General features: G+C 50.0%; 2 pseudogenes; one reads left to right on the top strand and one right to left on the bottom strand.

Annotated features, from left to right (window-relative positions):
- LOC128945487 (zinc finger protein 850-like) overlaps positions 1-18120 on the top strand; it is a 162240-nt pseudogene that overhangs the window by 11349 nt on the left and 132771 nt on the right.
- LOC128945497 (zinc finger protein 135-like) lies at positions 447-2296 on the bottom strand (annotated as a pseudogene).

Genomic DNA, 18120 nt, shown 5'->3' on the forward strand with positions numbered 1-18120 from the left:
TAATATGAAACAATAAAACCTCTTGCCTCTCTAAAAGAGAGACAAACTCACAAATTCCCTCCATGGTCTGTAGGCTCAGCTCACTCAGTCTCTTATCAATCCCTCCGATGCTGGAAATGTCGCAGGCCAGGCCCAGCCCAGTGGGCCACAGGTGTGAGCTGCCCGTGCTCTTCTGGTGTTCAGGCCAGAGCAGGCTTGAACAGGTCCAAAGAAAGGGGAAAAACCCCACAGTCCAGAGAACTTGTTTGGTTCAGCTAGCTAAAACTAACTAAAAGGAAAGGAGAGCTCTGTCCCGCTGTCTGTCCATCCGCAGACAACACAGTGCAGGAGCAGGAATGTGGAGGAGTGAGTGCGGTTTCTGAAAACAAACTCTGTGCTTCTTCTCTCCCCCTTCACTCTCAGGGCAAGTCTTGAAGGTGCAAAACTTCTTTTTCAGCATTAACAGAACAGACTGGGGATACAACCACCAAATAGTCAACCCAGAATATACCTCCAAGACCATTCAATACTCCTTGATGTCACAGGAAGATAGAATTGAATGCAAAAGATTTTATGGGGTTGAAAGTCGACAAATCTGCTCTCCCCATGGAATTCCCATTATAGGTCTGCGTCCTGATGGATGTTCCTGCCACTGGGCTTATCTAGGTAGCCTCAGGGAACCAGGAAGATGTGGAGCCCCCAACCCAGATGCCTTCCAACTTGGATCACCAGGACCACAGATCACCAGGGCTCTGCCCAACAGGGGTCACTGGGGATCATCCAACGTGGATCCTCCCATGGGGGATGGAGCTGGAGCAGCACACGAAGCTCTTCCCACACTCGGGGCACTCACAGGGCTTCCCTTAGTGGCGCCTCCGTTGATGTTTGGTCAAGACTGAGCTCGATGAGAATCTCATCCCACACTCCCCACACTCGTAGGGCCTCTCCCCCGTGTGGATGCGCCGGTGCAGGGTGAGGTGGGAGTTTAGCTTGAAGCCCTTCCCGCAGTCGGGGCAGCGGAAGGGCCTCTCATCAGTGTGACTCCGCTCATGTATGAGGAGATCGGAGCTCCTGTGAAACCTCTTCCCACACTGGGGACACTTGTAGGGCTTCTCCCCAGAGTGAACACGCTGGTGGTGTTTTCTCAGGTCAGTGTGCCACCCATAGCTCTTCCCACATTCCAAGCAGGTGTAGGGCCGTTCCCCCGTGTGGATCACCCGGTGCCAAATCAGGGCCGAGCTTCCTCTGAAGCTCCTCCCACATTCCCCACACTTGTGGGGCTTTTCCCCAGTGTGGATCTTCTGGTGTTCCGTCAGCTGGCATTTCATGCTGAAGCTCTTCCACACTCCCCACACTCATAGGGCTTTTCCCCAGTGTGGATCCTCTCATGTCTCCTCAGGCCAGAGCTCTGGCTGAAGCTCTTCCCACATTCCACACACTCATAGGGCTTTCCTCCTGTGTGGATCCTGTGGTGTTGTATCAGGTGGCCCTTCTGGCTGAAGCTCATCCCACATTCCCCACACTCATAAGCCGGTCCCCGCTGTGGATCATCTGGTGTTGCATCAGGTGGCCCCTCTGCCTGAAGCTCTTCCCACATTCCCCACATTCAAAGGGCTTTTCCCCAGTGTGGATCCTCTGGTGTTGCATAAGGATGGAGCTCTGGCTGAAGCTCTTCCCACACTCCTCACACTCAAAGCGCCTCTCCCCAGTGTGGATCCTCTGGTGCCGCGTCAGGCTGGAGCTCCAGCTGAAGCTCTTCCCACACTCCTCACACTCGTAGGGCCGTTCCCCAGTGTGGATCACCTGGTGCTGGATCAGGTCTAAGCTCCGACTAAAACCCTTCCCACATTCCAAGCACTTGTGGGGCTTCTCTCTGCCATGGGGCTCCTCTACCAGCTCTGAGCTCTGGCTGCATCTCCGGCCGCCTTCCTGGCTCAGGGGGGCTCTTTCCTCCCCACAGCTCCCTGGGCTGGGCTTGCTGCCCCTCCTCGTGCGGAATCTCCAGGGCTTTTCCTCCTGCTCCATTCACACACGCCCTAGGAATGAAAAATCCTGGTTTGGGGAAAAGAACAAAATGAGAGTGCCTTGGACTGGGAGCTCCTCCTTTCCCAAGTTCATCTCATTAAGTCATTGGGCATCTTGTGTCTCTAAGAACCTCCAAAACACCAAGATTCAGCACAAAAGTCCTCCAAACATCAACACACAGATCAAAAACTTCCCAAACATCAAGATTCAACAAAAGCACCTTCCAAATATAAAGATTCAGCCCCCACAAAAAAACAAAGCACCAACAATTAGCCCAACAAAGCTCAGAAACACCAAGATTCACCCCCAGGAAAATCGTGGATCCCAATCCCCAGTCACCTGCTGCATGGTAGGGGGGGAATGCTACTGGGGCTGGCAGGGAAGCTGCAGATACAGGGAGAAGTGGAACCTTGTGGTGCCTCCTGTTTCTGCTCCTCCTCCACATCCAGCGTCCTTGCTCTTTCTCCCACTCCTCTTCCTCCTTCTCCTGCACAATCCCACCTTCTCCTCCCTCATGCATCGTTTGACCCTTTTGTTCCTAAATTCTGCTTCTCCTTCCCTTCTCCTCCTGCCCCAGGCCCAGCACCCACTGCTGGCTCTCTCTTCCCCCCAAACCCACAGCATCCCACGGCGGGGGCAGGGATGGAACTGGGGCAGGTCGGGCTGGGGCAGCGCTGGGCTCTCGGCCGCTCCCGCCCGCACTCGGTCCCCACTGCAGCCGCTCCCGCCAGGACAGCGCGGGGGGGCCTCGACCTTGGCGCTGCCCCACTCCCACCTCCCCAAATTCCCCTCACATTTAGACAACAGGGCATGGATGGTGTTGGTGTGCTGCAAAGGGATTGCGTGAAGGGGAGTGTGCAGCAATATGGTTAAGGCAAGAAGCTGCAGGAGGAATCTATGTGGGAAGGAAAAGGATGATGGAAAAGAGGAGGAAGAGAAAAATACTGAGGATTGGGATGTTTATCAGCAGGGTCGTAGCCACAAAACTTTTCAGCTGATCCAGATCTTTTGTATCCCCAGTTTCCAGGAGAGGAAAACAAGGAGGTCAGGGTTTCAGGGGGTTTCTCTGTGGGGGGCAGCGGCAGCACCGGGCGCAGAGCTGCGGCACCGGGAGCACGGGCTGGGGGCCTGTGGGGAGCTGCGGGCCCGGGCCAGGGCTGTGGGGCAGCCGGGGCTCAGCGCCGGGCGCTGCCTGACCCCACCAGCCCCGGGCAGGGCCGGCAGCGGCCCCCGGCCCCCAGGAGGCTGCGGGACGCCCCGGCCGCTGCCCGGCCCCGTGGAGCTGCCGGCCCTGCCCGCCGGGGGCGCCTTTGGACACTGCGGCAGGACAGGGAGTGGCTCTGGGATACGGGCTGGGGAGGGCACCCTGAGCACAGGGAGGAGGAGCAAGGAACACCTGGGAAATGTCGATCGTACATTTTAGCAAGGAGATTATGTTTTAAGGATTTTATAAGGGTTACTGGAGATACAAATGATTTTGCAGAAAGCTCAGCAGCTTTCAGAGGATGAGCACCCACAGGCACTGAGGGGGGTGCAGGAGGGGCACAAGAAGGCCCTGCAGCACTTGGGCACAAAGGCACAGCAGGTGAATGCAAGAAGGGAGCAGCAAAAGGCCAAGCTGAAGGCAAAGGCCAGGGCACAGTTCCTACAGCCCCTGAGGGATCAACCCCAGGGCCCAAGGGGGCCCCAGCACCCAGGGCACGGCTCGGCCACAAGCACCTGGCAGAGGCATTGCCCTCCTCGGCAGGGGAGAGCCCACCCAAACAGCCCCTGGTAAGGAACCAGGGCTCCAGCTGCAGGGCACAAGGACACTGCAAGCACAGACAGCAGCACCCTCAGGACCAGCAAGTCCACCCCTTGATGGACATGGATTGGCAGGGCTGTCACAGCTCCCATCACATCAGGGACCCTCCACACTGCAGCCCATGAGAACATTCAGGGTGGGTCTGCATTGAGAGGAGGCATTTCCTGATGGACACAGGGGCCTCTCAATCCACTCTGAATCTTAGACCGAAGGGGTAAAAATGCTAAAAATATTTGTGATTACAGAGGGGATAAGTGGGAAAAGTGGGAAAGACGTATGGTTTTACTCAACCACTATTAGTAGATCTGGGAGATGAATGAAATGCATTAATTTTTATTTACTCCTAATTGCTATAATGATTTACTGGGAAGGGATTTGATCACTAAACTCGGAACACAAATTAATATTATTAAAGGTGATACAGAGGCCAATTCTGTTGTAGCTCCGTGACAAATGTCTGTCCAGGCCTATGCTGAGGTGAACGGTGAAGTGTGGGCAGCCCCAGAGAAATATGGATAATTAGATATGAAGTCTCTCCAAAGCACTCTGAAGCAACCAGGACAAGTGGTGTCTAAAAGCAACACCCAGTTCCAGGGCAGGGAAGGAAAGGGAATCAGACACAGCGCAGGTCACCGCCCCATGCTCAGCTCAACCCGCAGAGCTGTGGCTGCTTCTAAGAGCCTGGCACTGAAATACCCCGAGCAGGAAGGCTTCAATATCTTCTGCTGACACCATGGCACCTAACAGAGGGGCAAAAGCAATTCTCACTGCTTCAGCAACCACTGGAGCAAATATAAAGGGATATTCTCCCACAGGAAGCTGGGCTGGCACTGAGCCTGCCCTGGCACTTTGCTGCTGCCAACACCCAGCCAGGACATCGGCTCCTGCCTAAGGAGTGCCAAGCAGCACCACTGGTGGCCAAAGGGCCCATGCCAAGTGTCCCTGAGGCCACAAACCACCGCCAGCACAGCTCAACACGGGGGGACCCCTCAGCCTGGCCTCAAGGGCTCTGAAGCCCCGCAGATTTGCACTTCCTGCCTGCAGCAGGAGGATGGGAGGCCGCCCCTGAGCCTGCCCTGAAGGCAACGCAGCAGCAGCCAGGGCTCCACAGCGGGCCAAGCCCCTGCGCCTGCCCACAGATCCTCGGCTGGAATCCTCTGCAATCCTGGCCACCCTCCTCTGCCATCTCCAGCCACTGGGGCCAAGCCTTCCTGCCACTGCTGCAGCTTCAGCGCTGGCTGGGCCTGCACTGCCACAGCTGCTGGGGAACACCACGGCACAATTCCACTCTGGGGCTCACTGACACCCACACTCTGGGCTGCCTGCCATTGCACTGCCGCAAAATGTACCGATTTTGGTTCTTTCAAATCTTATTTCTGTACTCAGGCTTGGTTTTCTTTGCCTTTTGGAAAAGAATTTTAAAGCTTTTATTTAAAGGGTGTTATACCACTCAATGGAGATGAGTTTAACATCCAAATAGACTGGGAATACCCAGCAGCAAACAACCAACAACTACCCCAGGCACTGCCCCCGGCAGAACTGGAGACACCTGGGCTGGAAAAGGCTGAGAAGGAAATCCAGGAGTGTGGACCGAATTCACACATCAGAGGGGAAGAAATCCGGGTCCAACAGGAAACCAAATACTAAAAACTTACACAACTTGGAAGCAATGTACATTAAAGCAGTGGATTTAGATTGGTCCAGACCACATAAAGTTTAGGAAAAATCTAGTAAAACTCACATGGCATGGAATGATTTTCCCTGCACAGCCGGGCTACTTGTGAAAGAAATTATTTCGGTTGCACATCCTGGACAGAACCAAGGAATGCTTTGACTCTCTAACACTAAAGAGATTCCTGGAGAGTTTTTGTTTTCCCTGAAGTTTCAGTGAGAAAATGTCAACATGACAAAAATTTTTCATAATATTCCCCCTTTATATTGTCAGGTAGGTTTGGGACAGAAGTGTGAGAATCAATTTTTGGTCTGGGTTTTCCCACGTTCGCCTTTATGTTGCATTTTGCAAAATCGAAGAGATTTAACTGTAATACTTTGAACATAAATAGTTAATACTTTTTTTTTAAAAAGCAGATTCTGGGGGGGCCACGTGTGACTCACCAGATGGCTGCCCTAGAAGAGAAGCTTCATTCCAGGCAGCCTGCAGAGGAGCTTTAGAAATGCAAATGAACACTGCTGGGCAAAGTGTGGACAATGCACCTGGGTCCCTTGCCTGGGGCAGGAATTGGGCTGATTCCCTCTGCCCCTCACCCCAAGCTCTGCCTGCTTGCACTGATGGAATTTGCACAGCTCGAGGCAGAGCCCAGGGTGAGTGAAGCAAAGTGAAAATTTTCCAGGATAGAAATTCATTTTAATTTAAGTGAAATGTACATTTTTGAGTTGAGTCTGTAGTTAGAAACCATAGTTATTTACCTAGACTGCAAGGTCTAAGCTCAGTGGAGTTACTTCAGCGAAGGACAGAGATAAAGGCGGGAGACAGAAGATGATAGAAGGAGACAGAGGCTGCTGTACGGGCAAGTCAACCTGACCTCGGAATTTTTTCTGATACAAAGGAACTAGCAGTAAATGTCACAGGAAACCCATAAAAATGAATATGTATGAACCTATTGTGAAACTGTATGCATATGTATTTAAGAGAGAGATAAAAAGAGACCTGAAGTTCTCAGATACCCATGCCTTTTTTGAAGAGAGCAATCTCCGCATGCATCCAGCGCTGTAATAAACATACCAACTTTACAACTTTTACAAAGTTGTAGAGTTTTCTTCTTTTTTCCGCAAAACATTATGGTGAGCCAAGGCAGGAGCTCTCTGTCCCTGCAGGGGCGGGGGGATGGACAGACCTCCAAGGTGCTCCCTACAATTTTTTTCCTGGTGGGCCTCTGCTCGTCTCGACTTGCCTCCTGTGAGGACAGACAAGGACCTGCTGGCTGCGGAGGAAGATATGGTATGTACTGAGGGGCCCCCGGGGGAAAAGAGAGCTAGGGAGTAAATCACTCAGAGACGTCTGGGTGTAGCTGGTGGAGCAGCTGGATTAGAGACGGGGGTTCATTGTTCTGATAGAGCAGCCACTAGCGACCCTGGGGGTGGGTTGACTGGACCTCTATGTGTGTGTATGTGTGTAGTGTCTGGACACTGTATTGGGGGTTCATTGTCTGATAGAGCAGTCACTAGCGACCCTGGGGGTGGGTCGAATGAATCTCTGTATGTGTGTGTGTGTCAAACACTGTGTCACTGTATGGTTAATGCATTGTGTGGTCAGTGTACTGTGTTTCTAATCGTGCAAGTGTATAAGTGTATGGTGTATAAAACAGAGTAGATCTACAGTGCCCTACAGTGCGGGGGGAGTGAGTACTACCCGTGTTTGAAGCAGCCGAGTGAGGCCTGAGGCACCGGCTGCAGCAGGCTGTGGGGGCAGGAAGAGAAGTGCCCCGCAGAGAAGCGGGTGGAGAAACATCAGTGACGGTATTTATTGTGTTTAAATGCAGTGATTTGTGTAGATTTGGTACATTTTAACCGTGAGTACGAACTCAGAGAGTTCCTTTGCCCTGAATGTTTGGACTTGATCTCTGGACTTTGTGCTGTTATTTTGATTTGTGTCCAGGGAAAACTGATGTGAGTAAATGCTGAATTATTGTATGCTTTGTTGTGTTGAGAAAAGTGGGCACTTTGAGAGATATGCCCTTTCCCAGTGATTTTGTGTGGTGATTTTCTTCCACTGCATTGTGGTAATTTGATTCTCGGATTGTATAGTGGCATTTGTGGAGATTTTCAGATTTTGTTTGCAACAAGAGTAGCATTTTACACAGAAGAACTATAGTATGGTGATTTATGTTTAACTATAGTAAAGCAAATTAAAGGAATTCCAAGAATTCTCCCCTCACAGCAATTCAAGCCCTGGCTCTAGTGAATTTGAGATAAAGGGGGTGGTGCGTGTGTCTGTGTCTGTGGGCGCATCAGAGTTTCTGCTGTGACAAGCACAGCCTTTCTGCAAGGCAGTAAAACGAGTGTAAGTAGACACAGTGCTTAATTAGATTGTGCAAGAAGAGAACTAGAAAAGACTGATATTTTGTAAAACGGAGTTTAGATAGAAGAGATGAATGAGTTTATGAGACTTCAGCTGGTACTATAGTAAGTCTGGACTGGGAACAGCCTGCTGTAGGGATTTAGAGTTCTCTGTAATAAACAGAATAGCCTGCCTCTGAGGGCAATTGCTTCGGTGCATCAAGAGGCTGGCACGCTGCGTTAGTATTATTTCAGTGCGGTGTTTGTGAGAAACGCTGGTATTGCTGTTCTAAGAAGCGTCAGGGCACATGCCCCGAGTGTAAATTAAAGATTTCTGATCAAGCTGATTCAGAACCTAAGATCTTAAAGCTCGTGTGTGGGAAATCACATCTGATACCTGCCACCTGGAGCTGTGTGTGTGTGTGTAGGAGGAAGACTGAGAAACTACTGTAAAGCTTTGTAAGGAGAAGTTTGGGTGGAAGCAAGATAGGGCAAGGAGAAAGAGATAATGAGAACTGACCTGAGCAAAGAGAGTGCTAAATTAGCCCCTTTTAGTAGGGGCTCACTGGGAGAAGGCTGCCAGTAGGAGCAGCTCAGAAAATAAGAAGATTTATAATACTTCATTGCAGTTAATACTGTTTTAAAATAGGAAGGTAAATGGGATGGGGTTTTGTATGCTGATATGTCTTTTTGTTTTAAGAAATCACCCAGAATGGCAAAGAGACTGTGAGATCAGACCGCCCTCTGGTCTTGGCCCTTGAAAAGGAAAACAAGGCAAAGAGAAAGCAAATCAAATGTGTTGTTCAGCATGCAGCATAAGATAGCAACATATGAAGTCGAACAAAGATTATCATGCTGAAATGCAAAGTGATTACAGTTCACAAAATGAGTACATATGATTTGTAAAGGCTCCTACTAAGGTAAGGGAGGAAGGATAAAGATGACCTCCCCAAAAGGGAAGAAGGCTTAGGCTCCAAAAGTATACCCACTCGAACCCATCCCCCTCCTGGTAGTTCAATTTCATCCAGAACTAGGATGTAACAGACCCCTCTGCAAGAGGCAGTGAGATCAGAAGAAAGAAAAGGGTAGAATTTTAGTCAACACAAGGGCCATATATTCAGTTTTAAATAAAGCTTTAGAACTTGTGGAGAATGTTTAGGTTGTAGTGCGGGGAACAACTGGCCAGTCTGAGAGGGCATACTTTTGCAAACCTTTAAAGTAACATGTGTACTATGTGTACTTAGAAGCTTTTGTACAATTCGCTCAATTCGCTAAACATTCCCAAATGAGAAAGGTTACTCTGGAGGCAAATGATATAAAGATGTCAGGCTTAACATTAACAGCCATTGAAATTAAGAAAGACATTAGTAAAGAGATACTAGAAAAAATAAATAAGTGTTTTTGAGGGTATGGGCCTCTGCTGTACCAGGGAGGGTGAAAAATGCCCCCACATAGTAATCAAGCTTAAGGAAAGAACACAACCAGTGAGAATTGAGCAGTACCCTCAAAAGGAAGATAGGGAAGGAATCAGCCCAATAATTGATAGTACTGGATTGAGGGCTGTCAATAAGATAACACAGAATTTATACCCTGTGGTAGCAAATCCATATACTTTACTAACTTGTTTAACACCTGAGCTAACCTGGTTCACTGTTTTAGGCCTAAGAGATGCCTTCTTTTGCCTCCCTATCCACAAAGCCAGACAGAAAATTTTTGCATTCAAACACAGCTCACATGGTCCATGTGCCTGAAGGCTTCAAAATTCCCCACTCCTACTGGAAAACAGCTTGCAAAGACCCAGAGTCCCTGGAAGCTCCACAAGAGGAAAGGAGGCTGTTGCAGTACGTGGATGATCTTCTAGTAGCCACTCGGACGGGTGAAGCCTGCACGGTAAGCCTTTTGAATTTCCTAGGACTCCAAGGATGCAGAGTCTCAAAGAAAAAGGCACAGGTAGTGAAACAGAAGGTAATCTACCTGGGGTAAGAAGTGAGTGCTGAGCAGCAGACTTTAAGGCAGGGTAGCCATATGCCAAACCCCGAAACCCCAGACAACAAAGGAACTCCGAACCCTCTTAGGCATGGCAGGGTGGTGCTGGCTGTGGGTTTATAGTTAGGCACTGCTCGTTAGACCCCTCTATGCTCTTATTGCCGATGGAAACAGAGATCTTCAGTGGACAAAAGGAGCCACACGGGCCTTTCACCAGCTAGAGAGTTTCCTTATGTCAGCTCCAGCCTTGAGACTTCCAGATGTAAGTAAACCATTCTTTCTATTTTTCCATGCAAGGAATTGCCCTGGGAATACTGGCTCAGGACTTGGGTCCATACCGAAGGGCAGTTGCTTACTTCTCTAAGCAACTAGATGCAGCAGCCAAAGGATGGCCAGGTTGCCTCAGAGGTGTAGCAGCAGTTGTGCTGAATATTCAAGAAGCACCCAAGTCTACCCTAGGACAAAAATGACTGTGCTAGTATCCCACACAGTGTCTGCAGTACTGGAAGTAAAGGGTGGCCAGTGGCTTTCACCAGAGAGGTTTCTGAAATACCAGGCCATCATGGTAGAGCAAGATGATGTAGAGATAGTGGTGACTAATATTGTCAACGAAGCTTCTATTCTCAGGGGAATAAAGGAGAAGCAGTACACCATGATTGCCTAGAGACCATTGAACTACCTACTCTGGCTGCCCAGACCTAAAGGACACTCCTTTGGACAATACAGAGGCCTGGCTCACTGACGGGAGCAGCTACATTGCCAGTGGAAAGCGACATGCAAAGTACACTGTGACTACCTGCAGAGAGGTGATAGAGTCTGGACCCTTACCAACAGGTACCTCTGCACAGAAGGCTGAGATAAATGCATTGACCCATGCCTTAGAAACAGCAAAAGGCATTCAGAGTCGTGCATGCGCATGGAGCCATCTGGAAGGAGAGGGGACTGCTGACCTCACAAGGGAAAAAGAGACAAACCGGCTGCTGGAAGCAGTTCAGCTACCTGAAAAAGTATATTAAGGCACACCAGAGAGTGAGCTTAAAATTGGAGGAAAGAAATGAGCTGGTGGATGGAGAGGCAAAGAAAGCAGCAAAGGGTGAGGTAATTATGGACAGATTTTCCTCAAAGGTAAGCCATAATACAATAATACTAATCAAAACAGACATACAACTACAAGGGGTGTGTCACCCTGGCTTTTTAGGATTTTCTATGCCTTCTGATGTTGACATTCTTGTAGTGAACTTTCTCACACACTTTCTGTAAATAAGTCATTGTTTTGCATTCCTTGATGGAGGAGGAGAGAGTTGATGGACTGTTGGTTTAACCAGTGTCATTGGAGAGGTGTCACTGTCATCCTCCAATCCGCTGTCACTTTTCTAAAACTATAAATATTGGAGTCAGAAAATAAGCTTCCCTTTTTTCCTTCACCTTGAGAACGGTGGTGTGCTTGTGTTCTTTCGTGTCCTACAGCGACATCTGGTGACCGCCCAAGTGCTCCTCACCACCTTTACTGCAATCAAGATTAAGGAACAAAGCACCTAGATCCATCATTCCCGAGTGAAGAAGGCTCCTGAGGGACTTTAGAAAGTTACAATGGGTAACAACAAACTGAAATTAAAACTTTCTCGAGAAAATAAATAGAGTGTGAGTAAAATGATAAGCACAGTGTAATAATCCCCCAAAGAATAGAACTACTTGTAGTTGTAATAGATAATCAAGTAGGTGCAGCTTAGAGAGTTGCGGCAGTTATGATTATTGCTGTAACCACAGCTAATGCAGCACCACTTCCATATCATGTGACTAGTATATAAGTGCCAAGGGAAAGCCTATGATTTTAACTCCCAAAAGTCTCTGGGTCAAATGCTAAAAATTACAAATGCAATTGTGTAAGGAAGAAGAAATGGTTGGGGATGTAAATATGTGTTTGTCCAAGACAGATTCCATGAATCTCATCAAGAATTCTAAACACTGTGACAAATGCTTAACTAACTGCTCTGAGTTTAGACTTAGATACAGAGTGAAGTATTTCTCACTTTGAAATGCATCCCGTTAACCAGACAACCTTGCCTGTGTACACAAGACAAGGTTGTATCTGCCTCAGAACAGCATGCCCCACTATAATAGCAGATGAGATCACAGTGAAGGAAACTCAATTTAACTTGTGCATTTGTAACTTTGTCAAAATCAAAGGATGTGCTTTTTCCTATCAGGCACCTGTCGTATCATACCAACATAGAAAGGCGAATTTGATCACTGTCCAAGAAATATTGCCTGTGCCCATAGGGATGAACTTAACTTTGGTTACCAAATTGTTAAAACATTATGAATTAAAGAAAATTCTTAAAAAAGTTAAAGATAAAAGGAAAAGAACTTTGATTACAATACACCATGACACAGAGACTACACGGAAAGTATTTAAAATACTGGAAAAAGGCCCATCCCATCATTAGTGGGATGTGCTTTGTGAGCAGTCTCCAATGGCAGCTGACTTGCTCAATACCTTCGTTCATCCAATTATTGTTTTACTTCTCTTGGTTAGTATAAGTTTGATTTTGTCAATTACAGTACTTATTTAGAATTAGAGACTGTTGCAGCAAGTAGCGGATTTAACTTCAATATTGAGAACATATGGTACGGTTTTAAGAAACACTTACCACATAAGTTGGCTCAATAAAGAAGAATCTATATGTTAGTAAAAGAATTTACCAACCTTGAAGAAGGAGTAGGGATTGAATAATGATTTAAAAAATTTAAGATTTTAACTGAGGGTTAGAACTAATTCATATTGAAGTCAGATACACCAACAACTGGTTAATGATTATGAGATGCTTAAGTTAAAGCTAATTGTTACATTATGAGCTCATTAGTAGAAGGAAGAGGAGCAAGTGAACCAATATAGGAACATATTGAAACCAGCAAAACAATGCCCAGCACCTGGACTCTGTGTCAATCCATCACGAAGCAGGGGGCCTTGGATTGTGCCAGAGGGTCACAGAGACCTGACCAAGACTTTCCTGACTTCATCCCTGGGACCACTGACCCAGTTTGAGACCACTGACACAATTCAAGAGAAGAATTGTGCACACGTGAAGGACTACTAACCTCATTTTAATACAAAGTGGGGATGGGAGGTGCTGGGGTTATGCATATATATTATTTTGGGAAATAAATAGAAGGCAAAAATCCTTGTGTAGTGCGGTCATGCATTTCAAGAATGACCCCTTCCAGGCCGCCCACCAGTGTAATAAACATACCACTTTCTAACTTTAACTAGTTAGAGAGTCTTTGTCCCTGATTTTCAGTTTTAATGATTAAGTGGCAATGCTATAGACCCAAAACTGACTACATCTGGGACTGCACAAAAGATTATGTGCATACAAAATAATAAGAAAGACCACTTGGAAGAAGCAAAAATTATTTATGAAAAAAAAAAAAAGCAAATAATGGAGGATAGAAAAAAAGAAATACTGCTCAAGCCAAATTATTTGTAAAAAGGGAAGAGGAAAGGTTATTATAGATGCTTATTATATTGTTATATTAAGAGGAATCTTATATGCACAATGTTAAAATAACTATGCTTTTATTTCTGCTCTTAATAAAAACTTAGACCTAGTAGTAGTGGTAGGTGATCTAGTCAGGAGTGAACTGTCTGCTTGGTCGGGATAACATCCAGTGAACACGTCATGAGCACCCTGCTATTGATGTGCCAACTATCAGCATCTGCCGTCTGAAGAAAGTGTGGACCAAGGCCCAGAGTGGAAGTGATCAAGAGAGGGAACCAAAACCACAGCCAAGAAACACACATGCTCTAAAAAGCAGAGCTGAGGAGGAGCCATGCTAAACAGTTCCTGGAATATGTAAACTAGATGATGGATATGCATAAAGTCTATGAATATGCAACAGGCTGATGTAATAGAAATGGTATCAAAAGGGTGTTTCCCAAACTAGCAGGGGTGCTCTTGGCTTAGTACCAAGATGCACTGAGCCGTAATTTTCGTTTTACTGTCTCTGTCTCCTACTGTCCTTTATTAAAGTTTTAAATTTTAACAGGAAAGTGAACCGTGTTTTTCAAAGGGAATGTGGAACCTTAACATGTATCGGTCCCTGGTTGCCAACTGCTGGTCGTAGTGGGGATTGTAAAACCGCTTGTTTTCTCGTTTTTTATCTTGTACGTTTCACTCACTATGGGGCTACACTCTTTGATGGCTTTTCTCACGATCTTTCCCCTCCTTCGCTTGCTCAAGGCTGCAATGAGTTCATCAATTTCACCTTCCCCGGAGCTGCTGGAGAAGAAGCTCTCTGGTTCGGCTGACCCTGTTGTACCATATAATCTATTTTGCCTGCCCCCGATCCTAGGGAGCCCCACGCGGGATTTGCTGCGTCTTTTAACCCGGGCTGCGCGTCCCCCCCGCGCCGGTGACGTCATCCCCCGAAGCCGCTCCCCGGCGTTCAGGGTTGCCATGGAAACTGACAGGGCTGGGAGCGGAGAGACCCCGCCCCCATGGGAGGTTCCCTCTCCGCCCTCCCGGCACAAGACTCCGCCCCCGGCTCCTCCTCCTCCTGCTCTCGGGGCGGTGCCGTGGGCGGTGCCCGCCATCCATCCCCTCCCCTCTCCCGGCACAAGGCTCTGCCCCAGCTCCTCCTCCTGGCCCGGGGCCGGCGCCATCCCTGCCTGCCCGGGCTCGCCTTTCTCCTCCTTCCCTGGCTGGGCCCCGTCTCAGCTGCGCCTCCCCCGCCCCCCGATCGTGTCGGCGCTGGCGGCGGGGGGGGCGCGCCTTGGCCGGAACCCGACCGACCCCACCCTCAGGGCGGCAGCGACTCGATCTGAGCCTTCTTCCTCCCTTGTTTTACTTTTCTTTACCAATATTGGCTCTTTTTTCCTGTTTCTCCCCTTTTCCCGTTCAGACTAAGGGATGCTCTTCCTTTTGCTTTGCTGCTGGGCTCCCCTGACATGCTGACACCATAAAAAGCCTCGCATACTCCAGCTCACCTGAGCGCCCTGAGGATTTATCCTCGCGTCTACGGCAAATCAAACTTGATATAAATCTCTTATCCCAACTACCAAACTCGGGAGTCTGACTGTCCTCTAGCTCCTCTATACCGCGGCCATATCTTTGCTGCGAGTTCAATGAGTTTGCATTTGGAAAACAAGGCTCCCCCCGGTAAGGGCTCCCCAGTTTCTCAGTGCTAATATCAGGGGACTGTCTCTCGGGATATTATCACTACAGCACTCGCAGCAGAATATACACACGGAATTTTAACAGTTCTGAGCAGAAATTAAAGGAACCAACGAGAGAGAGAAAGAGCGAGATTCCGATCGCGGCGCTCCGGAGCGGCGGTGCGGGAACGATCCCTGCGCCAGCACTGCCGGCCCCAGGCCAAGCCCAGCCCCGCAATCCAACCCCGCTGCTCACAGCGCCCGCCCTCCCCGGCCCAGGGCACAGCGAGCCCCGCATCCGCTGCGCTCCCGAGCACAAAACGCCCCTTCCCACCGCGCTCACCCAATAAACACAGCGCCCCTGCAGCCGCTCACGCCTCTCTCGCTCCTCCCGAGCTTCTCGGCCTCCCGCACCCTCTGCCCCGCACCTGGGCCCCGCCAGTGCCGCGGGCTGGGGGCAGCAGCTGCACCTTCCTCTGCCTCTGCTCCAGCCCTGCCCAGGTGCCTCGGCTCCCTTCGTGCTCGCCACAAACTGAGGCCTTCACAAGGCTGACCTAGAACAGAGGCCAGACACGGTTACACAATGAAGCAGGCATTTGTTAAAAGGCCTCCGTGGATACACCTTGGGCAGAACAAGAGCCCAGCCAGGGCTATGCCCAAGATGGACCAAAATGGCCACAAAATGGACGGCCGGTCACGAGGTCTGTCACTTTTATAAGTTCTGCTCCATTTGCATATTGGAGTTAATTGTCCAATTATGTCTTTAGATGATGAAGTCCCATCCTTCTTGTTTTTCTCTCTTCAGTGCCCGTTGTTTATGCTCTTGGGCCTGAAGTTTGGATTATTTGTCCTTGGGTTCACAGCTAGAAAGGAATTGTTTTGTCTCCCTGATCTGTGAACAGAGCTCAGCATCCCTTAAAATGAAGCCCAGACCCACAGAGTAAAGCAGCACAGAATCTGAAAAATACAAAAGCCAAAACCTAAGGCATCAAATCCATGAGAGCCCCCCACACACTCACCACGCCTCCCCCTCGGCACCCCCCAGGCCCTCCCCATTGACTGAAGCCCCCAAAATGCTCCCAGGCCCGAGCCCCTCGGCCCCCCTGAACCCCCGGCCTGTGTTCTCACCTGGGAAACCCCAAATCTTTGGGAATTCTCAACTGGGATTACCCAATTCCCTGGAAACCTCACCTGGGACCCCCAAAACCTCATCTGGGAACTCCAAACCTTCCAGGATCCCCCCAACCCCCCCAGGACCCTCCAAACTTTATCTGGGATTCCCCCAAACTCCCCCGGGAGCCCCCAAACTCCACCTGGGATCCCCCAAACCCCCCAAAACACTCGTGACAGTGGGACAGAACTGGGGCGTTGGGATGGAACTATGGGCACTGTAAGGGGATTGGTGGCACAGGATGGGGGACACTGGGATAGAGACACAAGGAAGGAACTGGAGACTCTGGGCTGGTGGCAGTGGGATGGAACTGGTGACACCGGGACACAACTGGTGACACTGGGGACAGAGGGGACGGGGGAGACAGGGGGGACATGAGGGTGACAGAGGGGACACAGAGGAATGGAGGGGACACAGAGGGTGGTGGGAGGGGACACAGAGGGTGGTGGGAGGGGACAGGGGGTCTCAAAGGGGGCAGGAGGGCGTGGCAGGAAGGGGGGAAGTGACAGAGGGGTGGAGGGGACTGAGGGTGGCAGAGGGGCAGAAAGCGGGGGGTGGCAGGGGGGTGGCAGATGGCATTAGGGGCTGACGAAGGGACAGAGGGGACAGCAGACGCCTCCAAGGAGGGGACAAAGGGGCCACCCCAGGAGGCCACAAGTGCCATCAGGTCCCTGAGACCTCTCCTGTTCCCTTCCCAGTGGCTGGAAGCTGTGGTGGCCATGGTGGCCACCCTGGGGAAGGTGGCAGCCACCGTGACCAGGCCCCACAAGGACATGCGGGGGCACATGTCCCCAAAGTCCCTGCACACAAAACTGAGGAGATTTACCTGGTACCTCCATAAGGTCCTGAACTACCGCGCTGTCACGTCACTGCGCCACTCTGTTGCAGAATTTTGTTCAGACATGGCTTATAGAGGGGCCATGAAAATATACAGCTGATTGAAAAGTAAAAGGCAGCTGTAAGCAGCAAGTTCTCAGGCTTGTTCCTGTAAGCAGCAAAGTTCTCAGGCTTGTTTTTTAACAACAGTAAATACCACGTCCTTGAGGAAGTGGTGAGAAAGAAAGGCATGGTGGAAAACATGGAGGCCTTGAGAATGATAAAAGAGTCAATAACAGGATGAGAAAAACAAGTATTAATTCAACAAAGAAACCACAGGTATTAACAACAAAAGGAGGGGTTGATGAGTAATTTGTAGCCAATGATGAGCTCGGGTTTTGCAATATGTATGCACTTAATTAAGACTACTATAAAAGTGTGTAAGCTGGATCAATAAATCGGAGCTCAATGCATCAATCGGATGGTCGTCTCCCTTTACTTCCTCACCACTCCAGTGTCCCCTCCCTGGGCCAGGCCCTGGCACCACCCTGGGACCACCTGGGCCGATGTGAGAGCCACGGGCAGCGCCTGGTGGCCTGGTGGGAGTCGTTGGAGCTGCTCGAGAACAGCTGGGACTGGCTGGCCAGGGAGGCCACCGAGCTCTGTGACACCTGCAGGGACACAGCCAGCACTGCTGCCATCACTGCAGCCACCGTTGCTACTGTTGCCACCACCCATGCCTGGAACCTGCCGGACAAGGCCGCCCGCTGGGGGACGTCTCTGCACAACCTGGTGGCCACGGCCCAGCGGCCATCGGTGGCCCTGGACAAGGAGGAGGTGGCCTCGGCAGTGGCCGCACTTGAGGCCTGGCTGGCGGCGGTCACCAGTGAGGAGGAGGCGGCCACCAAGGCCATGAGAGAGGCCATGGTGGCCACTAGCTGGTTGAGAGTGGCCGCCAGGAGGGGACAGCAGGCACAGGTGATCCTGCGGCCACTGGAGCACTTGGTGGCTGCGTGTGACGAAGCCACCGCGTTCCCCTGGGAGTTGCGGTGCCAGCTGAGGGACATCGAGGCTGCCCTGGAGGGGACAAATGAAGCGTCATCTGATGTTCCCGAGGCCTTGGTGGCCGAAGTGGCAGAAGCCGAGTGGCTGTTGGAGGCCAACGCC

Source organism: Melozone crissalis, unplaced genomic scaffold (assembly GCF_028551555.1).
Source record: "Melozone crissalis strain CALT ecotype California unplaced genomic scaffold, PUWL_Pcris_2 ptg000066l_1, whole genome shotgun sequence".
Classification (NCBI taxonomy): domain Eukaryota; kingdom Metazoa; phylum Chordata; class Aves; order Passeriformes; family Passerellidae; genus Melozone; species Melozone crissalis.